The following is a 6,710-nucleotide window of genomic DNA, read 5'->3' on the forward strand; positions in this document are numbered from 1 at the left end:
AAAAAAATACTATCATGAAATATCTTGTGACCACACAACATGACATATAAGTCAGTTTTAAGATACTCAATATTTTGAAATTACAGTCTTAAGATTCTACAGAAGATAAGAGAGGTGGAGGTGGATTCTATGAGTTCCCTCTCTCCACTGTTGGTCATTTAGGATCCCCCACACTCCAATCTCAAGGTTGCATATTTCCATTCAGTTTGCTAGCCCTCCAGAATTTTCTCCTGTCTCCCTGCCCCCACCATGCCTGATCATGTTCCCCTTTACCTTCCCTCTCCCACCAGATCTCTCCCACCCTATGCCTTCAAAAGGGATTGAAGCATCCTCACTTGGCCCCTTCTGATTGCTATTCTTCTTGAGTTCTGTGAATTGTATCCTATGTATTCTGTAGTTTTTTGGCTAATGTTCACTTATTAGTGAGTACATACCATGCATATCCTTTTCGGTCTGAGTTACTTCACACAGAATGATATTTTCTAGTTCTATCTCCATTTGCCTGCAAAACTCATGATGTCCTAGTTCTTAATAGTTGAATAGTATTTCACTGTGTAAATGAACCAGATTTTCTGTATCTAATTTTCCATTGTGGGACATCTGGGTTGTTTCTAGTTTATGGCTATGAAATAAGGCTGTTATGAACATAGTGGAACACATGTCCCAGTGATATGATGGGGTATCTTTGGATATATGCCCAATAGCTGTATAGCTGGGTCTTCAAGTAGATCTATTTACACCAGATTTTTCACCAGAGACTATGAAAGCCAGAAGAGCCTGGACAGATGTTATACAGACACTAAGAGAACAAAAATGCCAGCCCAGGCTACTATACCCAGCCAAACTTTCAATTACCTTAGATGGAGAAACCAAAGTATTCCACGACAGAAGCAAGTTCACACATTATCTTTCGATGAATCCCACCCTTCAAAGGATAATAACAGAAAAAAAAAACCAATTCAAGGACGGAAACCATGTCCTAGAAAAAGCAAGAAGGTAATCCCTCAACAAACCTAAAAGAGGACAGCCACAAGAACAGAATGCCAACTTTAACAACAAAAATAAGAGGAAGCAACAATTACTTTTCCTTAATATCTCTTAATGTCAATGGACTCAACTCCCCAATAAAAAGACATAGACTAACAGACTGGCTACACAAACAGGACCCAACATTTTGCGGCTTACAGGAAACCCATCTCAGGGAAAAAGATAGACACTCAGAATGAAAGGCTGGAAAACAATTTTCCAAGAAAATGGGATGAAGTAACAAGCTGGAGTAGCCAGTCTAATATATAATAAAATCGACTTCCAACCCAAAGTCATCAAAAAAGACAAGGAGGCTCACTTCATACTCATCAAAGTTAAAATCTTCCAAGAGGAACTCTCAATTCTGAATATCTATGCTCAAATACAAGGGTAGCCACATTTATTAAAGAAACTTTAGTAAAGCTCAAAGCACACATTGCACCCCACACAATAATAGTGGTAGACTTAAACACACCACTTTCACCAATAGACAGATCATGGAAACAGAAACTAAACAGGGACACAGTGAAACTAACAGAAGTTATGAAACAAATGGACCTAACAGATATCTACAGAACATTTTATCCTAAAACAAAAGGATATACCTTCTTCTCAGCACCTCATGGTACCTTCTCCAAAATAGCCACATAATTGGTCACAAAACAAGCCTCAACAGATACAAAAATATTGAAATTGCCCCATGCATCCTATCAAATCACCACAAACTAAGACTGATCTTCAATAACAACATAAATAATAGAAAGCCAACATTTATGTGGAAACTGAACAACACTCTTCTCAATGATACGTTGGTCAAGGAAGGAATAAAGCACAAAATTAAGAACTTTTTCGAGTTTAATGAAAAGCCACAACATACCCAAACTTATGGGACACAATGAAAACATTTCTAAGAGGGAAACTCATAGCTCTGAGTGCCTCCAAAAAGAAAATAGAGAGAGCACACACTAGCAGCTTGACAACACACCTAAAAGCTCTAGAACAAAAGAAAGCAAATTCACCCAAGAGGAGTAGATGGCAGGAAATAATCAAACTCAGGGGCGAAATCAACCAAGTGGAAACAAGAAGAACTATTCAAAGAATCAACCAAACAAGGAGCTAGTTCTTTGAGAAAATCAACAAGATAGATAAACCCTTAGTTAGACTCACTAGAGGGCACAGGGAAGCATCCTTTTAACAAAATCTGAAATGAAAAGGGAGACATAACAACAGATCCTGAAGAAATCCAAAACACCATCAGATCCTTCTACAAAAGGCTATACTCAATAAAACTGGAAAACCTGGACAAAATGGACAAATTTCTAGACAGATACCAGGTACCAAAGTTAAATCAAGATCAGGTTAATCTAAGCAGTCCTATATCCCCTAAAGAAATAGAAGCAGTCATTAATAGTCTCCTGACCAAAAAAAGCCCAGGACCAGATGGGTTTAATGCAGAGATCTATCAGACCTTCAAAAAAGATCTAATCCTAGTTCTACAGAAACTACTCCACAAAATAGAATCAGAAGGTACTCTACCCAACTCATTTAATGAAGCCACAATTACTCTAATACTAAACCACAAAAAGACCCAACAAAGATAGAGAACTTCAAACCAATTTCCCTTATGAATATCGATGCAAAAATACTCAATAAAGTTCTCACTAACCGAATCAAAGAACACATCAAAACAATCATCCATCCTGACTAAGTAGGTTTCATTCCAGAGATGCAGGGATGGTTCAATATACGGAAATCCATCAACGTATTCCAGTATATAAACAAACTCAAAGACAAAAACCACATGATGATCTCATTAGATGCAGAGAAAGCATTTGACAAAATCCAATACCCATTCATGACAAACGTCTTGGAAAGATCAGGAACTCAAGGCCCATACCTAAACATGATAAAAGCAATCTACAGCAAACCAGTAGCCAACATCAAAGTAAATGGTGAGAAGCTTGAAGCAATCCCTCTAAAATCAGAGACCAGACAAGGCTGTCCACTCTCTCCCTACGTATTCAACATTGTACTTGAAGTCCTAGCCAGAGCAATTCGACAACAAAAGGAGATCAAGGGGATACAAATTGGAAAGGAAGAAGTCAAAATATCACTTTTTGCAGATGATATATTAGCATATATAAGTGATCCTAAAAATTCCACCAGAGAACTACTAAACCCGATAAACAGCTTTGGTGAAATAGCTGGATATAAAATCAACTCAAACAAGTCAATGGCCTTTCTCTACACAAAGGATAAACAGGCTGAGAAAGAAATTAGGGAAACAACACCCTTCTCAATAGTCACAAATAATATAAAATACCTTGGAGTGACTATAACTAAGGAAGTAAAAGATCTGTATGATAAGAACTTAAAGTCTTTGAAGAAAGAAATTAAAGAAGATCTCAGAAGATGGAAAGATCTCCCATGCTCATGGATTGGCAGGATCAACATTGTAAAAATGGCTAACTTGCCAAAAGCAATCTACAGATTCAATGCAATCCCCATCAAAATTCCAACTCAATTCTTAAACGAACTAGAAAGAGCAATCTGCAAATTCATCTGGAACAACAAAAAACCCAGGATAGCAAACTCTTCTCAAGGATAAAAGATCTGCTGTAGACTGACCTTTAATATCAGTTTGCAAAAAGTTTAGGACAAATAAGGTGAAGGCAAGATGAGCCTTTGGTGACCTTGGGGGATATGCTCTGAATTAACTTTGCTAGGTAATTTAGAATATAGGAATCTCTAATAATTGGACTGAATATTAGACCAGTCTAAGATTGAGTTAGAATGGCTGGTCACACTGAAGAAAAGTGAAAAATCATTATGACTCTATTAAATGACTAATTTTACTAAGTCTGAATATACAGTCTCTGATGTACTATTGCCATAAAGTTAAAAGGCTAGAAGCTAGTTTAAACTGGAAAAATGACAAGCAAGGATGGATCTAAAACATGAATTTAATCTTTTAGTCCTTTTAATCAGGACACTGAGTTAACTTACCTGTCGGCTCGGCACACGAATTATTAATATGCTTTTGTAGTGTTCTGTGGAGAGAACCTGTTTTTACCTTTCCTAATAAGGTAGCTGTTTTAGGATCATTCTATAAGCCAATAAGTAGATCCTTTTAAGATACTAAAAAGCATTTATTAAATTTGACATTTTAATCTCAAATTTTGAAAATAAAGGTATGATTTAAATAGTGTGCATGGAAATGCACCAAATAGTATATATGGGGATATAATTTCTCTCTTTTGTCTTTTAAGAGGTTAAAGTTTAAAATTTTACAATATTTAACCTTTTAAATTAATAACTTTTTGGACAAAACATTTTAAATATTTGGCTGTAAAGGGGCAGTGACTAATTGCACTTTTAATCATTTTTCTTAAGGAACGGTTGTAACTAGAAAGCTTGAAAAGTTATTAAGAGTTACACGTGCATAATTTATTTATTAACTAGAAATATGTATAAGCAATTGTAAATTTGAGAATTAATAGTATTTGAGGGACGAACAATTTTAAGTAATTATGAGCTCAGAGATATAGCATTGACTATTAATATATAAATTAAGGTTTGATTGTTCAGCATTTTAAAACACCATTTACAGCACACAACCAGATTATTTGTGCTGGAATAGGGGCAACTGTGTGTCTTAAGACTTCGCCCCACAGCAGCTAGTTGGGCCCACGTAGGCCAACGATCGGCTGGGAGGATGAGAAAAATGACTTTACAATAATGTTTTTTCTGGCCAAAGAATTGTCTTGGGCACAACTAATTTTTAATTACCAATTAACAACAATTATAAAAGCTTTTTTTATTTTTTGTAAAACCTTTTGTAGTAAACTAAAATACTAAATAATAAAAGGATACTGTTTCTGAATCTTTTGGGTGAGAGCAAGGATTTAAGGTAAACTTCTCTTGAGAAGCATTAGTTAATAAAATACTTTCCACTTAGTAAACAATATATACTGAAAGATTAAAACTTTTGGCTTCTTGTAAAGAAGCAGAAACAATAAACATTTTTCTTACGTAATGTAAAGCTATATTAGCCATACATAGAGGCAAAATTTTTTAGTGATTACCTGTTTACTAGAAGCAAAAATCTTTGAATTTAAGCATTATTTTAAACATCTGAATAGATCTGTAACACTGTTAAAAAGAAATTTTCTTGAACACAGCGAAAAACTTTTTTAGGAATTGTTTGCAAAACAAAAGAAAGTCCACAAGCCCCTCTGGGGCTGCCCAGAGCCCTGTATTGACTCAAAGGTAAAATACTTTTTAACCTGAGCATCAATCTTAAATTTGCAATCAAACTGCAAGCTGCAGTCAATGGAACAATGACAGTTTTAACCATAATTTTTAAGTTTTTTGTGCAAGGTTAGGATAATACCTATAACTTCGGGAAAGCAAAACCTATGTTTAAAACAATTTATTACCTTTAAAATCAATATTAGAAGCATTACTATCATATTACGAAGTTTGGATGTCAATTAATACCAATGAATACCTATTAAAGCAAGCTTTGATGCTTTAATAAAGAGGCATTGCTTTAAATCTTATCTTAAATTTTACTATTTAGAATAGGAACCACATTAATCATTATCTAAACTAGAAATATCTTTAGAGACCCAGCCTCTAGGGCTGCCTTAGGCCACGTGTCGGAAGGACTCTAAACTTGAGTTATCAAATTTAACATTAACCATCTGTAGCAATGTAACAATTATTAATCTTAACCAACAACTTATTAGCTGAATGCAAAAACATGCAGAACACATTTTCAATAAAAAAAGAACCAAATGAAGCAGTTAATTTTAGACCAATCAGAGAATATTAATTTTTTTGTAGCTACAATCATAGAATAAAAAAGCACTTTACCATTGTCAAACACATTAATCATGAACCATTTATCAGATTCGAAACTAAGAGGCTGTGCACTCGCTGCTTTTTCTTAAAATGAACATTTTTTCCATCAGGGTCTCTCCTGCCACGTGTCTGGTTTTTGGCTGAAACACGTGGCAGCTCTTGGCTTTGCAGATAAAGTTTTTTATACCATCTTTATTATCCAACATAAAACATAGAACATTCATTCATACAGACTGGACACGAACATACATGAATTGAACACAAGAACAGATTGGTGCACCAGACATTAAACAAGACACAAAATGGGGGCAGAGTACTCCTGCTATTTGGGACAATTTCCTCCCTCATGATGCAGTTTTTATAACTGCGGCAATCCGCCTGATTATTAATTTCCTTTTAATAAACCCTTTCCTTTCTCACACCTAACAATGTAGCTTTTTCGAGCCACGACCTACCGCTTGTGCCTAGCTCCTCTTAAGCTTCACTGCTGAACCTAAGTGAACCAGCGCTCGGGCTTAACACTGTCTCAGCTTAGCCCATACCTTTTCCGGTATGAATTTCCTTTATCCTTTAATTATTCCATGGAGCTCCAAACCAGCAGTGTCTCTTCCAAAAATCCTTTGCCGTTTCTCAGCCCCACGTTGGGCGCCAAATGTTGTGTCCAGCCAGCAGATCACAGCCTGGGTTCTAGCCTGGAAAGGCATTTTGGAAACCTGGAAGAGAAGAGGGACTAGGCGGTGAGAGAAGGGAATGAAGCTAAGACAAGATTCTGATTAAAGCTCAATTTTACTATTTCCAGACACTCAGTTATAAAGGAA

This window comes from Mus caroli, unplaced genomic scaffold, assembly GCF_978045245.1.
Source record: "Mus caroli unplaced genomic scaffold, Mus_caroli_1 scaffold_8, whole genome shotgun sequence".
In the NCBI taxonomy this organism is placed as follows: Eukaryota; Metazoa; Chordata; class Mammalia; order Rodentia; family Muridae; genus Mus; species Mus caroli.